This window comes from Gopherus evgoodei, chromosome 1 (genome assembly GCF_007399415.2).
Source record: "Gopherus evgoodei ecotype Sinaloan lineage chromosome 1, rGopEvg1_v1.p, whole genome shotgun sequence".
Taxonomy (NCBI): domain Eukaryota; kingdom Metazoa; phylum Chordata; order Testudines; family Testudinidae; genus Gopherus; species Gopherus evgoodei.
In genome coordinates this window covers 172,715,380-172,741,860 of record NC_044322.1, presented here as the reverse complement: position 1 = coordinate 172,741,860, position 26,481 = coordinate 172,715,380, and positions in this window count along the sequence as shown.

Genomic DNA, 26,481 nt, shown 5'->3' with positions numbered 1-26,481 from the left:
TACACGCTTGAAGAATGTTTCCTCACTCTGATCTTCAGGGCACTATTCCAGACTGTGTAACATTTCTCTAGTACAGAGTCCAGTTGCTCTAATTAAAAGCAGTTAGAATTTCCTGGAACATAGGAAAACTGCATTCTATTCCCAGCTCTGCCACAGCTTGCTGTATAACCTTGGGCAAGTCACTCCACTTCCATGTGCCTGCAGGGGCGTGTGAACATCCCAGACTTGGGCAGAGAGACTTGCACTAGTGGGGCTCAAACTAGTGTGCTAATAATAGAAGTCTGGGCACTGCACCTTGGACTCTCAAGCCCACCAGACCCCCTAGACTTGAGCAACAATGCCCACACTGCTATTTTTAGCATGCTAGCCCAAGCAACATTTTGTGGTTTAGATATACAAATCCTGCATCTTGGCAGGGTGTTAAACAGATGATCCTTGCAGTCCCTTCTAACCTTAAGGGCTTGACTACACTTGAGAGTTGCAGCGCTGGTGGTGGCTTTACAGGGCTGCAACTCACTCACCGTCCCACTGGCAAGGCACATAGAGAGCTGTATCTCCCTGGCTACAGCACTGGTTGTACTCCACCTTGACAAGGGGAATAAAGACTATAGCGCTGCTGATGCAGCGCTGCCCCACCAGTGTGGCCACCAAAAGAGCTGTTATTGGCCTCCAGAAGTATTCGGAGGTATCCCAGAATGCCTGTTCTAGCCACTCTGCTCATCAGTTCGAACTCTACTGCCCTGGCCTCAGGTGACCAACCGCCATACCGGATGTCTTATGACTATTGCTTAGAGTACACCCTAAATATAGTTCATAGCTCAGGCTTTCCTGCAGTCCCTAGGGTTGTTTAATTTCTTCCTCTCTGCCCCACACGTCCAGTTCATATCCATCACTTCTTCTTCCTCCACATGTCCAAGATGTTCCTTTTCTTTCTATCCCCACAACCAAATCTCTCATTCAGGCAGTGCTCCCCATTATATCCTGCCACATCTACTGAAGTATCTTCCTCTCTGACCCTTGAGACATGCACATTACCTCCCTCCAAACAACCTGCAGCTCCTAAAATCATCCTCTTTCTCTGTCAATTTAATCATGTCACTCCCCTCTCTGAACCCCTTCTGTGGCTCCCTATCACATTAAATTTAGTCCTCTTGTTACTGCCTCCAACACTCTGCATAACTTTGCCCTTTCCCTATATACCATCCCTTTTTGAGCTTTATGTTTCCTCCTCATCCACTCCACTCCACTGATATTCCCAGTCTTCTCTGATTGTCAGTGTCTTGCACAATCCCCTCCACACCTCTTTCCACATGGTCTCCTATAAATGGTGCAACTTCAGAGTTCAAAGGCCCTACCCGTCCATATTTAAGTCCATCTGGAAGGACTTCTGCCATGCTGTTTAGGAGTGAACTGAGCTGGCTTAAACAACCTATTTCCCCCTTCCTCCTAACTTCTGTCACCTTGTGTGTCTGTCCTTAGAGAGTTCCTTAGGGCAGGGACCACTCCTTCTTGAGTGTTTGGTAAGTGCCTAGCACATTGTGAGTGCTACTGCAAACAGATAAAGTAAAAGCAGCAAATACTTTGGTCTTTCAATACTCCTCAGTTGTCTTTCCTCAACTGAAAATGTTTAAGTATATATTAGGTAACAGATATTAGTTATTTGCCTGGTTCACAAAGAACCAATTATGCTTGGCTCACACAGTTCCAATGAAGAATGATGTCCAGTTTTAAAAAAAAGTATCAGATTCTTCCTTACAACCAACTGCTAATTGAGCAGTTCCAATAGGTAAGTGCTAATTAATTTGCTGAGCTCAGGGTCTCAGCTATCCTTTCCTTTCATCATGGAAGATAAAATTACTGATAGAATTGAAGAATCCCTTCCCATTATGCCACTACACAGCTATCCTAAACTGGTTATACAAAGGACCTCAGAGTCAGGAAGACGTAATTAAAACAAGTCAGCTCTGCTTGTGGCAATCAAGAGTTGTTGTTCACTCTTTGAAATTGGTTTTAGTTAAAGTGACAGGCAGCTCAGTGTCCATAATATATCCGCATATGGAAATAATTATTTATCCTGGATTAATATTCAGAAAAGATGTGAAAATATGACTCCTCCAGTAATGGATGGTTGGCTTTTGAGAGGGCTTCAAATTTGTATCTATGCCCATATCCTACTTTTTGACTACAAGCTGCATACTTGGACACGCAATTACTTAATTTGTGTATACTACTGCACATTTTGCAAGCACACAAATCAGAGGCCCTTTGAAAATGTGGTCCATGAGATTTATATTATAAAAATATCCCTGTGCAACATCTTCCAAAATTAGGTGGGACAGGTTAGATATGATAAATATAGCACAAAATTCAATGAGCAGTTTGTCTGTGGGCTGCAATCATTTTCACCTTTGGCACAGAGAAAAAATACAATTAAAAATACAAATCTCTCTTATACCCACAAATCAGCATACAACTATTCTGCAATCTAAGGGGTTCTTGATATTCAGGTTGTCTTCTAACTCCCCAGCATTGCAAGTGCGATAACTAGAGCCCTGCAGATCAGTGGCTATCCACTTTATATCCACAGACCACCTTTGTGGATCTGTACAGGGCTCAAGCAATAACCTGGTTTTGCTTCCAGTTTGGATTTTTGGGTGCATTCTTCAAGTACAATATTCTCCCATGGGATGCCTCTTCCTGAAGTCAACGTCAATCCTGGCTGTATGGTTTAAAGGACTGAGACTTTGAGTCCCAATTATTCTTCCACTGAAGTGAATGGCAAAATTCCTATTGATTTTAATGACAGCAGGACTGTGCCCTAAGATATGAGGCAACAAATTACCTATTACCAACAGGTTTACAGTTTCAGCACATACAGTCGTGCGAAACTTGTGTTTTGCCCTTGTTTGATCATGATGAGGGTTGTCAGTCAGTCCTTTGAGTCACTGAGTCTCCAATGAGCACAGCAGAGGTGGGGGAACTACAAAGCAGCCAGTTGTGGCTTCCTTGTCCTGGGGGCAGTTGGGGGATGATTCAGCCACAGCAGGCACAGCACTCAGGACTGCTCTAAACTACACCCTAGTTGCAAAGCCTCCAATAGCCATCTATCAGCAGGGATTGCCCTCTGGTCACATCCTCTGGAATGACCCATGATAAGATTTGGAAGTGGGATGCTATAGACCCAGCATGACTACCCCAATATCATCTGAGGATTCCCGCCCCTCCACCCCTCAGACCAGGGAAATTTCCAGTTGCCAGTTTTATCCTGTCCTGAAGCCACACAAAGAGGCCATTCAGGGGATTAAGAATGAATTCCCCTATCTAAGTAGGATGGTTTTTATCTGGGGTATTTTCTTCAGAACCTTATGGAACACTTTTATTATACTCATTCATTAAAAACACCAAAAGATTAAAAAAAAAAAGAATACATTTTATCCTTTTCAGAGGAAGCTCTGGAGAACATGCTTTGTTTAAAATCCATAAGTAAAAACATTAAATCACTAATTTTTTTTTTTAAATCAGGCCACAAAACTCTGTTCATAAATTTCTTAGGGTCAAGTGTTCTGTTCAACAGAACAAATCTTCTGCATTATTTCTGAGATGTAAATAAAGGATGGACTCTTAAGCAGCAATTTCCATATAGTAATATAGCTGTTGAACCACATCCAAATCAGAAGCAATCCATTTCAAGTGACCCACCATGATCCAATGGCAATTATTAATGGATATTTATAGTTCAAACATATACATTAGAGAAAATACTGCAAAGGAATTTCCTTGCAGTCTCAATCCACAGGAATTCAGATTTGGAGGAGACAATGAATACTATTAATTTTTATTGATTGAACACACCACTTTCTTAAGAAGTTTCAGTGCCCTTAAAGACCATAAAGAATAAATCATGTACTAATATTTGAATAAATATACAAAGTGCTGTAGATAAAGACGAAAATAATGGTGCTATGGAACTTTAGAAGTAAGCAGAGTGATCAGGTAAAAAATTAAAAAATAATAAGTACTATGTCTATGCACATAAAGATAAAAACTGTTTGATGAGAGTAAAGGGACAATGTAATGAGTAAAATGACACATTCAAATGGAAAATACAAAATGTCTATAGCTCCAAGTGTGTACAAATATGTCAGGTAGAATGGGAGCAGAATTCACAAGACTCCCTTGACAACTTCCTCTGAGTATTCCTTTAGCATGTCCTGCGAAACTTTTCAGTTAACAGTCACCCAGGAATCTTCACAAATGTCAAGAATACTTAAATTTGACAGTACAGGATAAAAGCAGATGTGCTAAAATAATGTAGAAAAAATTCTAGTAGTAGTGAATCTAGCAAGTGTATCGGTAGAATAGGCATATTGTCATTTACACTTATTTATGTGATCTGATTTAAGTTTCATGGTTGGCGGAGCTGGTTGAAAATTTTTTAACAGAACAAATTTCCACCAGAAATTGCTCTTTAGTAGAAATCTAAATGTTTCATTGGAAGTGTCAATTTTGACAAAATATGATGGAAGAGTTTTGAAATTATTTCAAATCTAGATGAATATTTTGCTTAATTTTGACTTTTAGGTTCTATTTCCTATTTATATCCATGATTTATATATTATATATTAATAGTATATATATTATATATTATAATTATAGTTAATAGTTATATTATAGTTAATATTTTATATTATATTATGTATATAATATATTATATTATATTAATATTTTACATAAATCATTTTTTGACACTATAGAGGCAAAATGTTTTGATACAGTCATTTCAATTATTTTACAAGAAAATATTTTGGGATTTTGACTTTTTGTAACAATTTGAGATTAAAACAAATTTTATATATTTTACATAAATAACATTTTGACACTATAGAAGCAAAATGTAAAATAATTGAAATGACTGTATCAAAACAAGAAAATAATTTGGGATTTTGACTTTTTGTAACAATTTGGGATTTAAACAAATTTTAAAGTGTTAGTGTTTTCTCATGGGATGGAAATTCCCATTTTTGACCAACTCTAATGCTTGGTAAATGAATATCTTTTGCAGTTAAAAAAGTTTGCTAAATAAAAATTTCCCTCTCTCCCCCAGATTTCTTCTGGAGATATTTAAGTAATCTGCCTAAAGATCTGAGAATGCCCTAAATCAAAGCAGTGTCCTGTAACATGCAGGTTGAGTAGATAGCTAGCTATGCTGAGGCTCCTCTACGTTTATGGTATTCTTAATGGATATAGTACTCCCTAGCTCCTGCCTACACAGAAGTCTTGTCAATAGAATCATTTCTTTTTTTAAAAAACATAGTTCCTGTTACCACAGTTTAAACTAAGCTTTTTTTCTAATTTTCTTTGCCATGGTAGCCCATTCAAACTACAAAGAAACTTCAAAGTAAACCTGGTGGATATAAAAAGAGGCAAAGTGAATAATTTCCAGAGGAAAAAACAATTTTTATTTTGTAAAGTAAAGCAGGTTTGTCTAAATCCATTTCTATTTCTGGAATCCAAATAGAGGTTCCTGCCTGGATGCAAAACTTAAGAATCATCATACTATTGGTATAAGACAACAAATATGCCCAGGTTATCAAGTGCTACTGATAGGAAATGCTTAGAGATTCTACTGACAATAAATTGAAGTATGTTCTACTTTGGAATAGCATCTAGTCTGATCCTGTAACTCTTTACTCTCATAAATAAAAATTATTCATCAGCATAAAGGTTAAAAAACTGAGGGTGGTAAAGAATGTTATATCTGACGATTAACCATTTTGTTTATCATTTCATCATACTACAGTAACAGGACTACAATGGCATGACTATTTCATGCTATTGGAGGAGTTCCAAGATGGCTTGTCATATCAATAGCTCATGCATTTGTTACATTTGTGATAGGTCGGTGACAGGACGGAAGAGGTTGTGAACCATGAATTTAAATATCTAAGCCACTGCACCTGCCACTCAGAGATGATAGACATTTAAATGACCTTAACTGTGATTGCTACTACCTCAAACTCGGTTGCCATGCATCACAATTCTCTTTACTGGGCAGCTTCTGCTGCATGTTACTCAGATGATGTTCATCCCAATGCTGATTACCAACTCTGCAACAGCAGTTCTTCTGGACTTCCTAGAGAAACTCTCCTAAAAATAAAATTACAGCACTCCTGAATAATTAGCCAAGCATTTCTCTTCCGGATTGAACATTCCTTACCAGAATGATTTTCACACTGTAGACTCAATTTGTCTTAAAAAGAAACAATAAAACTGCTGGACTATTACATTTGAAGACTGCACTGAAATGGGGATCAAATAGTCTTAATTTTAATAACATCTAATATATTTGCTTTATGTTTTGTGTATTGGTGCTTTATAATATTTTTGTGGTACTTCTGTTTTTAATGGGGTAACAATTCACAGTGGGACAGATTTTCATAATGTACTTTGCTGTACAAGTCCAGTTTTCTCTCTCTCTCTCTCTCTCTCTCTCTGATTTTATGTGCAAATCAGAGGTTTGATTATAGAGGTGTTGATGACGTGCAGCTACCATTAATGTCATGTGAAATTGTGGGCACTCAGAATTTCTGAAAAAAATCTGGTGCAAGACACTTGAGTGCACGTGCATTTTTGCATGCACACTGGCACATGAACATTTGTGAATGTCTGGCCCATTGTCTGGGACAGAAATATTTAGCTTCCCATTGCAGTTCTGTAATGTGAAACGTTAGGGTAGTATTTTGTAACATATACAGAACGACATTATTGGGGAGTTGTGCTTATAATAAACTTTAAAAAAAGTGAGCCAGTAAGTTTATTAATAATCATTTTTTTTTCTAAATTGTTCTTATTTTTTACACATCTAACATAGTAGTATGCTGGATTTGCCCATCTACTGGAAATAACATCCTCTCTCAAAATAGCATTTCCCATGACAGCGGGCTACTGAATCCATCTCAATCTGTTTCAAATTTAGACAGGAATCATCTGTAGTACTAAATCCAGTGCAAGAAAAGATATTGGACAAGAAAATAAGTAACTCTAACCATTTTTGTTGTCAGAGATCAACTCACTGGAAACTTAGTTTATGCTCCTGGATCCAGAGCCACCTTAGGAAAGGGAAGAGGGCAGGCAGGCGAAGATTCATTCCTGAGAGGTAGTAAGTGGAGGCACTGAGCTAAACGCAAACCTGCTGTAACTACTGATCCAAATGCAACAGACTTCCACTAGAAGTTAATCTGGCTCTTATGCCAGTGAAAGCAACCAATAGATGTGCCTCCAAGGGCATTTGAGGAAGCATGCTCACTTGCAGCCTTTGCCACAGCTTTAGAAAAAGACATAAGCTCACGTTCCTCCACCTGAGATTTGCCAGTTTGTGGGAGAGAGAATATCTGGAGGGGGAGGGGAGGTGAGACTGAGACTATCCCACCTCAACAACTTCTGCAGGGTGTTTAATGCAACTGAAAATGTAGCACCCCCAAGAACTTGCTGCTAAGAGAATGCTGGCTCCAGGACTATGAAGGATTCCTGAATTGCAATACTGGTTGGAGGAGCATGGACGACTCTGTGCTCCTACCAACTCTAGTGTAGCCTATCATATCTGGCTCACAGGGAAGATTTGAGTAAAATCTTACAGCTATAATTGTGTAATAACCTTTCACATTTGCTGTCTTCTCAGACTTTTTTCCCACAGTGTAAATAGTAGAAGACAAAGAGCTTTCTGATCATCATAATAAAGACCAAAGTTGCACTTGAAAGGACAGATTTTAACTATGCTTTTTTGGAAAGGAAGATGACTTAGAATCTCACACCTTGCAATGCCCGGACCAGATTCCAAAGACAGTGGCATCACATAAACCTAGAGTAAGTCAGTGGAGGAATGCTGGATTTGCATAGTGTAAGTGGGATCAGAATCAGAGTTTCTGCGCATAAAGGGTATGATAGGGAGTCAAAGCACTAAAAGTAGCTCTAGTTATTATAAAGTGGGCAGGGCCCTGGCCTTATTCCATCCCCCTTACGATATGGTGCTGGCCCCACAGGGACAGAGTTGCACCTTCTTATAAGTTTAGTAGATGCTGCTCCTCCAGCGTACCCAGAGGCATGCTTCTTGCCATCATTCTCTGCAAGCGGAATGCCTCCAGGACCTGCTGTTTTAGTAACCTTTCTCCATATCCAGCCCTTGTGGGCTATGCAGCAACAAATTGGCTCTAATCCAAAGTCCACTAAAGTCATTGAAAGTCTTTCCATTAACTTCAAAGGACTTTTGATAGAGCCTTAAATGTACAATAAAAATGTCAGTGATGCTGATCACTCCAGATAAGGTCAAATCGATATATTAATCTGAATCTTATATGTATATTTTATCCCCTTGTTTTACATTATTCCTTTTTGTTCATTGTTTTCCTTCAGAGATTCAGTAAAATAGGTTTCAAAGAGTTTTTACACATACACACAAAAATCTTTTCCTGGTCAACAGGCTGTATAAGAACATGAATAATTTTGTACAATACTACTGTCCAGTATTTGTTTGTTTTTTTGCAACAGTGTTACACTGCTCACTCATATTTAGCTTGTGGTCCACTATGACGCCCAGATCCCTTTCTGCAGTACTCCTTCCTAGGAGGTCATTTCCCATTTTGTATGTGTGCAACTGAAAAAAAGGGTCGGAGTTGGAAGAAGGGGAGAGTAGTTTATAGATTAATTGTAGATCATTTAGGATTGAATAATTTTTTATAAGAATAAGTACCATAGGCCAGATGTTAAATCTTTACAAAGGCTTTTTTCCATATGGGCTTTTTATAGAGCTCTATATCATTTTTATTGAATAGTTTTGTATGGATAGTGCCCAGGAAGCCACATGCTAGAAATAAATAACCAGCGTAAGGGCAAAGAGCAAGGAATAATGGGGTAAAGGCAAGAAGACAAATGTTGAAAATTGCAACCCAGATGCAAAAACAGAGCCAAAGAAATTGGATCAAATGTCAGGGTACTCCTTCCCATTTTGTATGTGTGCAACTGATTGTTCCTTCCTACATTCAGTACTTTGCATTTGGAGTAGGATTTGAAGCTCCACTAACAAACAGGAATCCTCTGGAAATCAGACCATACCTGTTAAAAATCTGACAGTCAAAGATGAATGGGTCAGTCTCCAGAAATTGTATCTCCTTGGATTATTTACTTATTCCATCATGGCATCTTGAATTTCTGCATAGCTCAGGACTAACTAGGAAATAGACAAACTCCCTCGGACATTATTATGAAGTTTTGGGTATGTATCAGCATGGATACCATTCCCACAAAGAAAAATGCGCTGCTTCATATTTTTCCATTTAAATGTAACGGGAGGTCTGTCAGCCAGAGGGAAGGGGGAATGAAGCCAGAAAAACATTAAGGAAGAAGAATGAAAATTAGGATAAATGTTTTTTGGATCTACAAATTCATAAGACCTAACAGGTTACTCTGCAGAATTATAGGATAATTGTAATTTGGCTTGGCCTGGCTTTGAAAAGAGAAAGAAAGAAAGAAAGAAAGAAAGAAAGAAAGAAAGAAAGAAAGAAAGAAAGAAAGAAAGAAAGAAAGAAAGAAAGAAAGAAAGAAAGAAGCATTCCTAGTGTTCTAGCTGCAGTGTACTCTTCCATTTATCATGTTGGTTGTAAATAACATGAGAGCATTTTTTCCAGTGCTTCTATTTGCACGTAAACTTTCTGCCTGATCAATCCTTTACAAAACCACAGTACCTGCAAAGTTACATAGACCCTGTACAGACTCAGATTCTTAACTAGTATAAATCAATATAGCTTTGAGTTTGGCCCATTGGGCATTATCCATGTTGCGGTACCAATGGACAAATATATTTAAGATATAATTAAATATGGATTTGATTTTTATGTTTAGTCAGTCTTCTCATAGGAAACCACAAACAACTTAACCACAAACTACTTAACACACAAACCAATTGATTCCATTCTATATAGGCTGAGCATTCACAACTGATTGTTATGGAGGGTCAATGGTAGATTGACCCTTCCATTAAGTGCTGTTGATAGTTCTTTTTTTGACAGTGATTTCTTTTTCCAGATGAGAATAACATACTGGTTTTGCTAGGGGGCAGAGTACAGATCTGACAGTAATTAAAGGATAAAATTTAAGAAAAACACCTCAGGTTCCTTAAGTCCCCATTTTGAAAGGAAAAGTAAGTCACTTTTGGAAAATAGGATTTAGGCTCCAAAGTAATAGTTTAAGGCCAGGAGGCCAACCACATCATCTAGTCAGTCCTCTTGCGTGTCACAGGCCACTAAACTCTACTCTGCAACTCCCATACCAGGCCCAACAAGCAGAATCAGAGCAAAGCATTACAGCCCTCAGGAGACTAAATTATTATGAGCAAGAGGCAGGGAATAGAAGAGACTGAGGTATACTAGTGCCCGAGGTCCCTGCAATGACAAAGAAATTAATAAGTAAGATATACCCAGAAAATCTTGGCATGCGACCTGCACCCAGATGCTACAGAAGTACCTTTTCCTCAGGTGCTTTTGAAAATTTTATCCATTATGACTAAGGCTGCGATTTAGTCACAGGGGTCACAGAAGTCATGGAATCTGTGATTTTCAAAGACCTCCGTGACTTCAGCCATCTCTGGCTGAGAGCTGCAGGGTCTCCTGCTGCCAGTGGAGGCAAGAAGGACCCCCAGAGCTCCCGGCTGCTGCGGGTGGGAGGTGGTACCCCGGCGACTCCCAGCCATGGTGGGTGGCAGAGAGGATCATCAGAACTCCCCACCACCATAGAAGGAAGGTGGACACCCACAACTTGGAGCTGCCAGTGGAGGGGGATGCTGGAGCCCTTCCTCTCCCCCCCCAGATGCCAAGGCTACCCATTTTGTCATTAGTATTTTTAGTAAAAGTCAAGGACAAGTCACAGGCTTCCATAAGTTTTTCATTATTGCCTGTGACCTCTCTGACTTTTACTAAAAATATCCATGACAAAAACTTAACCTTAATTATGAGCATGTGGCTCACCAGGGTAAGCACCCTGGCAGGCCGGGCCAGTTTGTTTACCTGCCGCGTCAGCAGGTTCGGCCGATCGTGGCTCCCACTGGCCACGGTTCACCGTCCCAGGCCAATGAGAGTTGCAGGAAGCAGTGCAGGCTGAGGGATGTGCTTCCCGCCACCTCCACTGGCCTGGGACAGCGAACCACGGTTAGGGGGAGCCACGATCAGCGGAACCTGCTGACATGGCAGGTAAACAAACTGGCCTGGCTGCCAAGGTGCTTACCCTGGTGAGCCACATGCCAAAGGTTGCTGAACCCTGTACTAAGCTAAGGCTCCAAGCTGCTGATTAGCTGTGGGGTGGCATCAGGGCTTAAACCAGTTTGCAAATGCCAAATGGTAGAAATTAGATGCCAACTGACAGTGATTTTGAAAATATCAGTGGTCCATATATAGTGGACTACAGCCTTGTCTACACTACAGAGTTTTGTCAATGCAAATGACACCGACATACAGCCACTGCTTTAATTGCACCGCCATTGCATGTCCTTGTGTCGGTGAAGCGCATCCACAATAGCAACTTTTGCATCAACATAGAGAGCAGTGCACTGTGGGTAGCTATCCCACTGTGCAACTGCCACAGGGTGCTTTGGGAAGGGTTTGCAATGCCTCATGGGGGCAGCTGCAGCATCACAAGATGAAGGTTTCTCAATCCCATTGTACCATGGGCGTCTTACTAGATTGTCAGCCACTTTTCAACTGCCCTGGTAACCTGCAATCCAGCCATCTCTGTCAGAAAGCCTGGTTCCTGAACTGGTCTTCAGTATTGTGCTGTGCGTTATGAACACAAGGCTGTGAGGAGCCCAAGTGGGGGTGGGGTAGTTCAGCTCAGGGGATGCCTTGAAGGAGCATTTTTAGCAGTGAATCATAGTAAGGTGTGTAGCTGTAGTGGGCTGAAGCAACCAATCCTGAGGCAGAAGCTGGTGCACGAGTACACCAGTGGGTAGAGGGGCTTGACCTCTGCACTCACCTCCCTCCCTGGCTCTGAACAGCACCCCACCAGTCTCTTCCTCCCCTTCTTCCCCACAGCAGCAGCCTTCCCCTCATGCCTGCCGCTGCAGTCCTAGTGCCAGGGAGAGCAGGATTCTGTGTTAATGTTGTGATTCTGTGATTCCATCTAAGTTTTCCCACAGCCTCCTCTCCCCCCAGACCAAGAAGATCCACCCCCTCCCCTGTAGTCCAGGTAGGAGTGCATTTTCTGCAGGAAGCTGGCACATTCAGCTGGGCAGTAGCTATGTGAGGTGTCCACACTGAACAATTTCAAATCTTCCTGGGGCTTTGAAAGGAGAGGGACACATGCCTGGGTAGCTGGTTGCAGGGCAGGGGAGTTCAAAACTGTGAACAGAGCATCACAGTGGGCATTGTGAGATAGCTCCCGGAGGCCAGTTATGGCAACATAATGAATGCAGTGTCTACACTGACACTTTGTAGATCTAACTTCGCCACAAACAGCTCTTCATCAAGGTCAGGGTTTCTCAAACAGGGGTTGCCGTTTGTGCAGGGAAAGCCCCTTGTGGGCTGGGCCAGTGTGTTTATCTGCCCTGCCTGCAGGTCCAGCCGATCACGGCTCCCAGTGGCTGCGGATCGCTGTTCCGGGCCAATGGGAGCTGCTGGAAGCAGCAGCCAGTACGCCCTGAACAAGTGGCAACCCCTGTTTGAGAAACCCTGTTCTAACAGTTTCCTTCCACCACATTAGGCCAACATTTAAGAATGATTTGGGTCCGCTCCAAGTATTGATGTATCTGACTTAATTTGATAAATGAGGGACATTTTCAACACTACAGCCTTCTCGTTTTTAACAACTCATACCCAGAATACTTCATTATGTGATTTAGTTCTACAGATTTTGCTTAACAAGGTCTTGGAAAAAACAAGTCTTCCCACCTCAAACTATCCTTGAAGCTCTTTTGCAAATGAAAATATTTCCTGCAATCTAAGGAAATTTTCAAAAATGCCAGCACTACTTCCATGAACACAGAAAGGTTCAACTATTAATACTATTGTACACTGTACTGTTCATCAATCAGTTTTCAAGTTTGATTAATAGCCTTTTCTACAGCACAGGTGGATGTTTCTATGGGAGTCAGCAATACAAAGTTTGCCACAAATTCATTGTTTTCTTTCACTCCATTTAATAAGCATATTTCTGAATTTCAAGTTTTGCTGGCCTAAATTTGCATGGGTGAAAGACGCTACCCTGTCAGAAGAATTTGGTATTACTGAATTGTGAGACTGATCAGTTATTCATTTTTATTGGACTGTAAACTTTTTACCCCTCTAACCATCTTTCTGTTGACAAAAAATACAAACCTTGTACAAAACATGAGACAGCTTAGCTCAATGATGCAGTCATTAGTGCTGCATAATCTGATTTATTTGATGTTTTCATAATGCAAAACATGTTTTTTGTTTCATTGCATTGCTGTTAATGCAGAAATGACATGCTTACAAAAGATTTACTATATTCCTATTTGCATCCAAGCTTCTTTAATAGATGGAAATGCTCGCTGCTCCTTTGAAATGAATTTTTAGTCTAAACATTGTATACTGAACTAAGACTGCCATCTTCTGCCACAACTGCAATACACATGTATCCCCAAGTTATTGGGGATGAAAGGATTACACGTTAGATAGGACTTGTTCAATATCTTAGAATAGCCTCTCCCTTATTATCCTTTTAGTGTAAGAAAGCTGAGGTGGGGAAACTATATATGTTTCACTAGAAGGTCAAAAAATATGTTTTGGGGGTTGTATTGGTTTTTCTGCAATGTGATTTTTTTTTTACTGTGCTATAGGCTGCTATTGTCCGCGTATACCAAAAGGAAGACAGGACACGTTACATACGCTTTTAATCAGGCTGCAAGTTTATTGTTAGGTGTTTGGGAGTACCCAGCAGATAAAAGTGTTCAGTGCAGGTAACCCCATGTTTATTCAATAACTTCTCGGGGGGGGGGAAGCGGGCTTCCACCAGCCACTCCTCTTTTCCATCCAGGACCCCCAGACAACCCATTGCTGAGACCTTACTATGCACTTTCCCAGCCTGTAGGAGCATTAAGGTGAGCTATAAGAAAGGTGGGTTGGCTCCTTACCATACCAATGATAGGATTTCCCACTCCCACCCCCATTCCTGTCCAACACCTCCTTTTTAAGTCCTTTTCCAGGCTATTTATCCAGTCACTGGATACCTTCCCTAAGGAGTGCCTGCACTGGACATCTGTCACAAGCAATTAGCATGGCTGTCTCCTCACCAAATCCATTCGGGTTCCCAGATATCTCCCAATGCCCTCTTCTATAGCAGCCAAAAACATCTCAGTGCCTAAGTCTGACACGTAAATCCCAGCCTCCCAGAATAACTCTGGTGCCCCATATACTATGCCAGGATACAAAATTATTACCTCTCCTATGGTCCCAAGGAATTTGGCCACCTCCCTGTTCACATATCTCCTTGCTCTGTCCACCTTGGGAGGAGGGCTCATGGCTCCCCTCCAGACCCTGTGTTGAAGCATGTCTGACCATGCAATTTTAACTCTTGGGAAAAAGTTCAAGGATCAGCCTCAAGTCCCTCCTTGTTCTAAGCATTAATTTGACCCCTTCACATATTCCCAAATCATTTTCCTCAAGGTGCACTACAATTATATCTGGTGGCTGCTGACCGGCTCCCACAGCCTACAGCAGTGGTATCAGCTGATCCCATAACATGCCCCTCTTTGCATGCTAACTCAGTATTGCTTCACTGCCTAACCCCAGCTGAGAACCCTCAGGCAATTTGGACACACACCTATGCACCCAAAAGAGAATACTGTGCCCGCAGATCCACACCACAGTCTGCATGGACAGTCGTCCAACATCTGGAATGAGATTACAGTTAATTAATGTGATTTACCACCTGGGGTCTGACATACGTTTGGTGCGCTTCCCAATGGCAATGCCCAATTGCCTGGATTGCCTCTGCTCCCATATCTAGCTGTGCTGCTGCTGTTGCTGCCCCAACTCTGAATTAGTGGGCACCAATCTGTGGGCTGGCAGCCCCAACCTCGTTAGTCCCTGTGTTAACACTATAAGGAATTGATACTTTGTGAGGGGACTCCCATTACTGTGCATAAAAAGGTGCCCTTCTCCCCTTACCCTCCAATCATATCACCATGTAGGCCCTCAAGGCCTGCATAGGGCAGACCCCAAGCTCACTATCCTCCCATAGGATAAAAGATTCATCCTTGCCTACTTGATCCATCTTTGACCTTCACAAGTGTACTATTGCTGAATGCTCACGCCATTGTATATCACACAGCTCCAAAACCCTTCCGGTAGAGTCCCTATCGGACAGAGGTACTAGCTCAAAAAAATGCTGTCAAGAATGCAGACCTGAACAAGGCCGCCTCCTGTCCACTACAACATACAGCACCAAGAATCTGCCTCAGCCTGCTCCATGTGAAAGGGCGCTTCACTGCATGTGCTGACTCTTTAAAACCCATCTGCCCATTTAGATTCCAGGGGATGAGTCAGTGTCACCCCTTATCCACTTTTGCAGCAATTGGACCCCCTCACTCTCCTCCCCCGCCATAAGGCATTCAGCCAGTAAACCAAATTCCCCTCCACCCCCCGGTTGAAGGTGCCATGCAATCATTCTTCCAATATTTGTAATACACAAGGAGGTAAGCTATTGAAATGGGATTGCTAAATATTTCTACTTATTTACGCAAGTCAAATCATATTGCACTGGAGCAGCAACTCCAAAACAACATCCTCTTATCTAAAATCACTGATGTTACTGATTACTTAGAAAAGGTAAATTACATTTTAAGACTGAAATTGTGATAATTTAGCAATGGAGGAAAGGTTAAATTCAGTGGCTGGAAAGTTAATGAGATACTTGCTGAGCAAATGTCCTCAAATCCCAGCTGCCCATGGAATTATATGCTGCATGACATGAGGAGTCCTACTGGGAGAATGAAATGCTTGTAGAGTTATGAGAAATTTGTTCATTTCAATTCACATGGATTGAAACACCATGAAATTTGAAATTCCAAATTGCAGACAGACCTAGCCCAGACAAACTTTCTACACTGAAGAATTAGCAATAATTTGATCTGAAATATAGTGTGTCCAAAATTCACTTGGTACCAAAGGCTTCTGAATTAACATGTGATTTTTTTTGCAAAGCTGGTCTGAATCTGGAACAGAGCTGGGTGAAAAAAGTTTTGTTGAAAACTCTTTTTTTGTACTGAAAAAAGCAAATGCAGGTAATCCAAAATAGTTTTTGAATTTATGTTATTTTCTGAAAATTCTTTTGATCAAATAAAAAAAAAGAAATTTGTTTCAAAATTAATAAAAATGTCTAATTTCCATTTTTTGAGGTAGGCTCAATATCCCCTCATGCCTGATGGGGAGTAGGAATTTGAACCAGAGGTCTCCTACATTCTAGGAGTGTGACTCACCTCTGGGTAGTAGAGTGCACTAACCAGTGGGATGTAGGATATTCTGATATATGCCTCTCATCAATCCTGCAGAAGCTGTTCCACTGTGTATAAATAGCCACTGGAATAGGGACATAAGCTTGGGTCTCTGACCTCCAGGTGAGTGCCCTAACCACAAAGCTACAGAGATTTTTTCTCTCTCTCTCTGGCCCCATGATTATGCTAACATTTTATAGAGAGAGGAACAGTTTCAACAGAAGAACCTGAGACATGTCTATATCACAATATCCTATAGCCCACTGGTTAGCGCAGTCTTCCAGCAACAAGGGAGAACACGTCCAAATCCTTGTTCCACATCAGGCAGAGAAGGGAATTGGACATATTTTCCTCCACATTCTAAACGATGACCACAACTAGTAATCACTGGTCTCCCCCTGCTGCCATTTGGTTTAATCTAATCCTTCACTTCCTTTGCTTTTTGTTTGATCCAAACCAAATTTTTTTGGAGACATTTTTCAGTTCACCAAAAATTCCAGAAAAACTCTTTTGTTTCAATCAATATTGAACATCCCCCCACCCCACCCCATTTTTGTGAAGCTGCTGACAAACCAAAAAATTCAGTTATTCTCCTGGCTCTAGTTTATAATGAACAATAAAACAGGTGAATTTTGCATTGGTTGGGTCTTTATTGTTGACATATTTCATGACTGTTGTATTTGTAAAAAGCAAACAAGACAAGAAATGAAAACTGAGTGCTTTGAGATAGACCAGTGTTTCTCAAACTGGGGCCACTGCTTGTGTACGGAAAGCCCCTGGCGGGCTGGGCTGGTTTGTTTACTTGCCCCGTTTGCAGGTCCAGCCAATCGTGGCTCCCACTGGCCGTGGTTTGCCTCTGACGGCCAACGGGGGCTGCTGGAAGCAGCGGCCAGTATGTCCCTTGGCCCACACTGCTTCCAGCAGCTCCCATTGGCCTGGAGCAGTGAACCGCTGCCAGTGGGAGCCGCAATCGGCTGGACCTGCAGATGGGGCAGGTAAACAAACCGGCCTGGCCCGCCACAGGCTTTCCTTACACAAGCAGCGGCCCCAGTTTGAGAAACACTGAGATAGACCATGAAACTGTTTTTGCACATTGCATCTGTATGGTTGGTTTGTTATTATTTGCATTGTGGTATACAGCCACCAGGCCTCAGCCCTATAATCTATATACCTTGGGGTTTTTTGTGGGGGTGTATTTATTAATAGAAAGCCATCAGTCAAACCATCCCATGGCCCCATTAACAGCATTATGCAAAGTCGCACAGCTTTCCTTGATTCCTTAATGCAGGATTCTACACTAAGCTCTGGTATGGATCTGCAGAGCACACTACTGAGTAAAGCTGGATAGGGGATTGTTCTACTAAAAATCCACAACCCACTCCAGTCTACCATCAGATACAGCTAAATCTCAGCCCCCATGGGACGCCAGTTTCCCATAATGAATCTGGGGAAGCAAGTCTTTTTCCCCCCCATCTTGTTTCCTATTGGCCAACTGAATCTACAGGGTTGGATGAGATGCTCTGGCCTGTGTTATGCAGGATGTCAAACTAGATGATCTAGCCTTATTACTGGCATCTTAGATTTAAAGTTTTGTTTCTTGGCTTATAGTCCCATTTCATTCCCTAGCTTCATTAGAGGAAATAAGAAAGGAACATGAACACTTCAAGAGACAATCTTACAGATCAACCCATTCTAGAGTTCTGGTATGGGGACATAACTTTTTGTCCACTTAGGGCCTGATCCAAAGCCCGCTGAAGTCCATGGAAAGTATTCCATGTACTCCAGTGGGCTTTGGATCAAGCCATCAAAGAACTAGCCAACCAGGAAAAGGTCATGGAGTCAAAGGAAAAAAGAGCAAAGTAAAAAAAAGGAATATGAGAGGACGAACAGATGGAGAAAATGAGCATCTCTGACACTGAGAAAACAGAGATACTAGAGAATAAGATGGAGAAGAAAAAAAGCAAAAAGATAAAAGTGACCTCTGACAGTCAAGGCTGTGGATAATTGGACACAGACATCATTACCTCATTGATGTGTCATGTAGCTTAGGGTGCTAATCAACATGGTCTCCTTTTTTAGCCTAAAATAATATGGACAGGTCAGGAACAAAGAGGCCAGGTCTGAATAAAGCTTGAACAAGTGACTCATGGTAAACATAGTGTGTTCATGACAAATACACAGAGAAGTTAGATAAAAACAAATATTTTTTCTGGAAAGCTGGAACATAACGGAGAAACACAAAGCAAGCTGCTATCTAAAAGAGATAGACACAACAGCTCAGCCCACTTTACTTTAGACCAGGGACTGGCAACCTTTTGCACGTGGCTCACCAGGGTAAGCCCCCCGGCAGGCCAGGCCAGTTTGTTTACCTGCCACGTCCACAAGTTCAGCTGATCGTGACTTCCACTGGACGCAGTTCACTGCTCCAGGCCAATTGGGGCTGTAAGAAGTGGTGGCCAGCACATCCCTCGGCCCATGCCTCTTCCCACATCCCCCATTGGCCTGGAATGGCGAACCACCACCAGTGGGAGCCGCAATCGACCAAACTTGTGGATGGGGCAGATAAACAAACTGGCCTGGCCTGCCAGGGGGTTTACTCTGGCAGGCCATGTGCCAAAAGTTGTCGATCCCTGCTTTAGACTGTTTTTTTTCCTGACTGATTCAGCTCACACTTTTCCATACAGAGCCCCCTACTCTGTAAGCAGCGCCAGGAAAAACTCACCACAGTTCCAACATAGCCCTCAATACACCATACCAAAGAGTGGGGAAAAAACAAGAAAGCTTAGGTCAGGCTCAGCCAGTTGCAAGTTTAATCAGACAGTTAGCCTACAGCCAGGAAGCAAGGGAAACAGCCAGTGATGCGAATCTAACAGGTTGCAGGAAGCTTAGCAAGGAAGGAGTGCCTTAACTTTGCCGAACACCACAAACTTTGGCAGGTTAACACTATCAGCTAAAAAGTGATAGGGTTGGAGAAGTGAACATACTATCAGGCAGTTCACTGGTCTGGCAAGCAGGACCATGAAGAACACTTGGTGGCCCTTACAACAAAATCTGAGAGTAGCCTCTTAATAGCAATTCCAGAGAGACCTAGTTGAGGGTCCTGGCTTCTAGCTGAGCCTACATTTCTGTAAACAGAAGGATAAACAAATCATCTGAAACAAGGACCCATCTACTACACTTTTGCCATGCAGCCAAGCATCCATCCCAGTTATCAAGGACAGGAAAGATAAAGGTTATATCTACACTGTGAACTAGGGGTGCAATTCCCAGCTTGCATAGACATACTCAATGAGACCTAGTGCACAAAAAATAGTGTAGCATGGGGAACAGCAAGCGGTGGCACAGGCCAGCTGTGCTGACTATGTGTCCATGACATCTGGGGGAATTTGTATTCAGCATGGCTAGCACGTGATGCCACTCATCACTGCCCCTGCTACTCTGGCTACACAACTATTTTTAGCAAGCCAGGTCAAGGAGAACTAGCATGAGTGTTTCTACTCGATCTGGAAGTCATACCCTGAACTCCAGCTGTAGATATACACTAAGAATGGAGGGGAGGTGTGATAGGACCCTGAATGGCCAGGCAGCCTCGCGGATAGATTGTTGATTGGCGGGGGGGCTGTAGGGGAACTGATCCCTCTTTCTCTCTCAGGTCCTGACCCCGGGTCCTGTGTTGCTCAATCCATAAACAGAAGAAATGGATCTTTCTCACAGCCGTGATGGGGGGTGCGGTGGGGTGGGGTGGGTTTCAGGGCCTGTTTTCCTTGCCTGCTTCCTATACAAGTCATTTTAGTCTGGGGCATAGCCCCACTAATCCTGTTGCCCCACAGTTGAGGCTTTTCTGTAGGTTTCCTTTGGCCAGAGAAGACTTACTTGCCTCCAGTGGCTGCAGTGGCAGGCAAGTTGCTGGTCTGTGCCTTCAGGCAGGCATACAGAGAGCTCCTGCCTCTTCACCAATCAGCTCTTGACTGATCTTTTCTTCCCCCTCCAGGCCTGGCATTGCCTTCAGGTATAATGGGGCGAGGCTAGCTGAACCCACAGGTGTTCTTTAACCCCTGCTATGCCCGGCTGCAGTCTCTCTGCTCTTTCACAGGAAGGATTATGTGATTTGTAATCCAACATCAATGCTCACCACTTTGACAAAACAGCTCTGTCTGCTCATACCAAGGCAGAGTGGGTGTGTTTTTGTAAATACAGACTGGTCCTGAAGAATTTTCCCTTCCCCAGCTCATCACTCGATGTAAAGGGAGAGCTTATTCAGTCCCTGCTTACAGAGATAATGCTGCTGTCATGGCAGTACCTTTTTATCTCCACCAGGCACTCTTTGCTCTGAGATTTTAATCAGATGATGGATGCATGGTTGTAAATATTAGTGTTTTATTGCTAGAGTCTCATATATTTCACTTTATATGGAAATATGTTTATTGCAAAAAAAATTGTAACTATGAACTTGTTAGGCTGTCTAACCTTGAATTTTAAATGTTCCCAATTAATATCAAATTGTTAAAGATAAGCATGCAATAAATCAAACTTAGTTCTCAGGTTCAACCTTCTAGCTCAGTTACAGTCAATTTCATTTAGTAGAGGACCCTGGATAACACTGTAAATAAGAGAACCAAACTTTATTTAAGAGAAAAATAATTAATTAAGCAAACAAGCATTTAATTCCCATTTACACAGATATTGCAATTATACTTATGTTCAAGGATGGAATGGTGTATCAATGGGCGTTCAGTCAAGTGAGAACAAAATAAATATACCCTTATAATCCTGTGAGCTCATGATACACTTTTAGTGTTAATTGAAGCTTCCCCAATTTTGCAAGGCTACTCCCTGTAAACCAATTATAATACTAATTAACATTAAACCTATCCACTACCGTATCTACATATCTTCCATCTTCTTATTGGCTTTTTACCTTACACATTATGTAAATGAATGTCTGCACCAATGTCCTTTCCATGCTATCAATATAGATACCTACCCACAGCATAACCCTTGGTTACATCCTTTCTTACTTCTATTTTCCCATCTCACTGTCTCCAATTTATCTCTAGCTTTTGCTCACACTAACAAGCTCAATTTCCCATATGCCTCTCCACTTAGCCTAACTGAGGCCAAAAACTCATTTCCACTTACCATAACCAAGCAATCCTTCTATATGCTAAAAATAGAAGAAAGTAGCAGACTCTAGAAGGCTGTATAGAAATTGAGGGTCATTCTATTACCTTAGCCTCTGGAGCTAAAGCCATGTATTCAGGGAAATTAACTGATGAGTAGAGCAGGTTGAAAAATAGGAACATTTTTTCATGAGATTGTGTACAATGACATATGGCCCATTCTTAACTGCTATTTACAGATATCTCAAATGGTTGGAGATGGGACATCAAATGGGGAAGGCTCTGAATTACTACAGAGAATTATTTCCCAGATGTCTAGCTGGTGGGTCTTGCCTATATACCGAGGCTGTAACTGATCACCATATTTGGGGTCAGGAAGGAGTTTTCCAGGGATAGCTCAGTGGTTTGAGCATTGGCCTGTTAAACCCAGGATTGTGAGTTCAGCCCTTGAGGGGGCCACTTTGGGATCTGGGGCAAAATTTGGTCCTGCTAGTGAAGGCAGGGGGCTGGACTTGACCTTTTCAAGGTCCCTTCCAGTTCTAGGAGATTGGCATATCTCCAATTATTACCTATTTCAGGGCAGATTGGCAGAGACCCTGGGGGCAGGGGGTTGCCTTCCTCTGAGTCACCTTGTGGTTTGAACTAGAGTAAATGAGGGATTCTCTGTAACCTGAAGACTTTCTATCAAGATTTGAGGAATTTAGTAACTCAGAGCTTGAGTCTACTGCAGGTGGGTGAGGTTCTGTGACTTTCAATGTCAGACTAGATGATCATGATGGTTCCTTCTGGCCTCAAAGTCTATGAGTCCAGCCAAGGGCTCTGACCCACAGGGAAGAATCAGGGTATCAGGCACCTAAACTCAAACTCCCAGGATGCAATGTCAGAGAATGGACAAATGCAGTTTAATGTTGAACTGACTCAAACTGAAAGGTTTTGGGTCAGTTCAACAAAACAGAATGAAATGTTGTGACATTTCTGAATTGAAATTTCAGAACTTCTATTTCATGAAATTTTTTGAAATTGCAACTTTTTGTCCTGATTTAGGTTGAAAAATAAATTAAGTGCTGAAATTTCCCATATGATGGAAATTCTACACTTTGCTCAACTCTAGTACTTAAGCATGTGCCTAACTGTAAATACACTAGTAGTGAAGTCAAATGGGTCTATATTTGTGCCTCCCTTAGGCACATGCTTAAGTATCTCCTGAATCAGGACCAAAAATGAAAGGGAAAAAAAAAAGATGTTAGTTCTCCAGGGTTCACAATGAAACAAAATAAGCGTACTTTATAAATGCTGAAAAGAATGTATGTTTCATTTTGTTAGGAACTTCTTTTATTGAATGGGTCTAAATAGAGATGATAAATAAAATAAATTATATTGTGAGTTTTAACAGTAAAAATCCAGAAGCCTAGCAGAATTACTTTCAATAACCATAGCGGATATGTCTACAATTAGACTATCGTGGTTGGCCCATTCCAGCTGACTCAGGCTTGTGGGCTCAGGTTAAAGGGCTGTTTAACTGCAGTGTAGATGTTCCAGTTCGGCCCCTCCCACATCGCAAGGTCCTAGAGTCTGGACCCCAGCCCAAGCCTGGACATCTACACTGCCATTAAACTGCCCCCTTAGCCAGAGCTCCATGAGCCTTAGTCATCTGGAACAGACCAGCCTCTGGTTTTTAATTGCAGTGAAGACATATCCACTATGTCTTTTCCTCAGATCTATTGACTGTTCACAGTGCTAACTTTGAATCATTCATTGCAAGTTACCTTACACTGATGGAGCTCTTACAACAATTGTCAGCTAGTGATAAAGGAGAATGTGATGTCAAAGCAAGCGGTGTTTTACCCCAGCTACTGGATCCAAAGATACACTTTTGTATGAATATTCTGGGGAGCCTGCTCCCATGACATTTTCAACACAGCTCTTCAAAGTCAAAACCAACATCTTTACCTTTGGGGAACTATGATAAATTGTCTATAGAAACTCTGCAACATATTAGGGGTTAGCAAGTTTGAAGAGCTAAACAAAGAAAAGCAGCTGACCTCATCTGCAATACTTAACTTAGTTGAATAATTAGGATGCATCAATGGGACTGCATGGGAAGTTTCCAGAGTACTTGTCTACTAGGGGTGACATTCTCGCCCCCATTGAAATCAATGGGAGTTTCCTCATTGACTTCAGTGGGGTCAGGATTTCACCCTACATCTTGTTTTAGCCAGTGCTTCCAGTGTCTTTTGTGCATGAACATTAACACTGACTAAATTTGTCATTCATCATTCAAATAACTCCCCTAATCCATAAAAGACAATCTTCTCAGGGTCATCTCAATGGCCATTCTTGTGTCAGCATATTCCAAGAAATTGCACAAGGTTACCTTGTAAATAGGTATTCTAGAATACATGGGTAATGTAAAGGACCAATGTACATTTAACTAATCACTTGCAACATTTGTCAAGTGGCTCATTCTTTTTATGGGAAGCTGAGCTGCATCAGTGTCTGCAATTTCTCCCCCTCCCTGCCCCCCTAACTCCACTATTATGTTTGGAGAGTTTGTCACTGATCAAATGTGTAAAATAAATCCATTTTAACTAAACAAATCCATCTGGTTTGCTATGGAGAAACAAGACTCCCCTTAAAATGTGTTCCTTTTAAGTGTGAAAAATGACAGGTATTAATATTAAACATTTTAAACAAGTGGCAACAGTGTGCAAGGTGCTTTACGGACACATATGAAACATGTTTTTTTCCCTTCAGAGTCTAACTAGACAAAGTGGAAAAGTACAGGATGAGGGGCCAGATCAGACAAATATGCTAAGTTGGAGTGATTTCTGCCCAGTAGAGAACTTTTGAAAACATAGCATCCAGATTCTCTGGCTCTCTCCACTCCCTTTTCCCCACTCAGGTGGTGCAAAAACATTAGAAACCTCCTGTAACCCCGCAGCTGCAGATACTTTCAGTTGCAGAGTGTTATACTCTCAGCATATACACAGATAAATTAAACCTTCTCAGAATTCAAAACAGTTATACACAAAAACAGTGAGTGATAGAGAGAGAAAACAGGCTCTCCCTACAGCAGCGAGGCACAACTCACCCAATCTTGTTTCAAGCTGACTCATTCCAGACTGGTTGCCTGTTGACTGACTCAGATGACTCAAATCACAGGGCATTCCTCAGAGCTTGCAAAGCAGTTCCATGAAATCCATCACACTTAAAGTGACAGTTTGTCAATTTAACTGGTTTCCAATACACCACAAGAGGAGTCCCCAGGTGCTATGGAGTCATCTCCTACACCTCCTGCTTCATCACCACCAGCATAGGGAGCAAGGAGAGCTTGCAGGGGGTGACTAGCATGTATATTCGCTAAAGGACTATACCCATATGGAGTAATTCAGAGTGTCTCCCTTTGTCGACCTCAACTGAGCTACACTTGTTTCCACCAGCAGAGGACCTGACCCTAGCTATGTACATTCAGAGATGTTCTGAAGACATGTTTATTTTATGTAGTTTTAGGATCAGTTTAGCTGCTCAAATTGGAGGAAGGGCCATGTACTAATGTACAGTAGATGGGAAAGAGCTAAGTCACTACACCCAGATTGCTGGGTTTAAAAATCAAACTGAGGCTAAAGAAGATGCTTTTAAAGAAGCAATGCTTTTGAAACTGTATCTGTAAAACAGGTTACACTACTTAAAAAGAGAAACAGTTGGTTTTTAAGTTTCGAGATGGAAAGCTAGAATAAAACAGCACTGTTTTTCTTTTGGCTAAAGAAATTCATGCTGTTGAGAAAACAGCCCAGTTTAAACTGTTCAGTGTCTACTGAGACATGTTGAGATGAGTTTATTGTCTGATAAGCTATCTAGTAAACATAGGACCCTTATAACATTAGGTTTCTGGTGAGGTTACAACTCATGTGAAGACATCATTCAGTACTGAAGCATGGCTGTGAAGTAGGACTTTCTATCAAAGTAGATTAGTTGTGGCTGTAAAAGAAGAGGGGATTAGATTTAATAGGTAAACAGAATTTTGCCTAATACTACGTTTGCATATTTTATGCTTCAATGAAAGTTGAGCCTTCTCTTCTCAAATGTCTCAACTGATCTTCCCCATTCACATGATCACCAGCATCAACAAACTTTCACTGTGCACTAAGTATGTCTCAGAGCTATTTGATAGTTCAGAAACCACTTGTCATTACAGCAGCACTTCTGATCCTTTACAAGGCAGCAGCAGAAGACAGCTGATAATTCTGTTGACTAAATAATAGTTTGATAAAACATCTGTGAAGATCTGGGAAATCTATGTACAGTTTATGAATTGTTTGAAATGATGTACTCTGTAGATATATACACTTATGTCTGTCTGTGCTGTATTCCTGCATCAGGCTTCCTGTGTTAAGGAAAGGGAGATTGGTGCCTGACTGTCTGCCTCAAATGGTTGTTGAGGACTATCATGAACTGAATAAGCCTTGCCCTGAAAAAGCAAAACAGTAGGGTAAAGCCAGTTCTCTCCAGCTTGTCTCCCACAGAAGTGAAGAATAGAAAATAGTAAAAAAGAAGAACAAAGAACCAAGTTGTTAGGGCTAGCTTTTAAAATACAGAGATTAAGAGGATCACAAACTCAAAGGGAGCTTGAGGAAGGAATGAGGAGGTTCCAGGATCCATAGGAAGTTTTAGGAGAGGGAATGGATTTGTATCTCTCTAATATTGTCAACAAGTAAAGCATGGTTGATTTTAGAAAGCTCTCCAAAGACTGTGTCTATTTGGTCAATTATCATGTGTCCCTGAAAGGAAAGCTGTAAACAAAAGTACACAGTGAAGGGGAAACTCTGAGTAGAAGCAGCAAAGAGTCCTGTGGCACCTTATAGACTA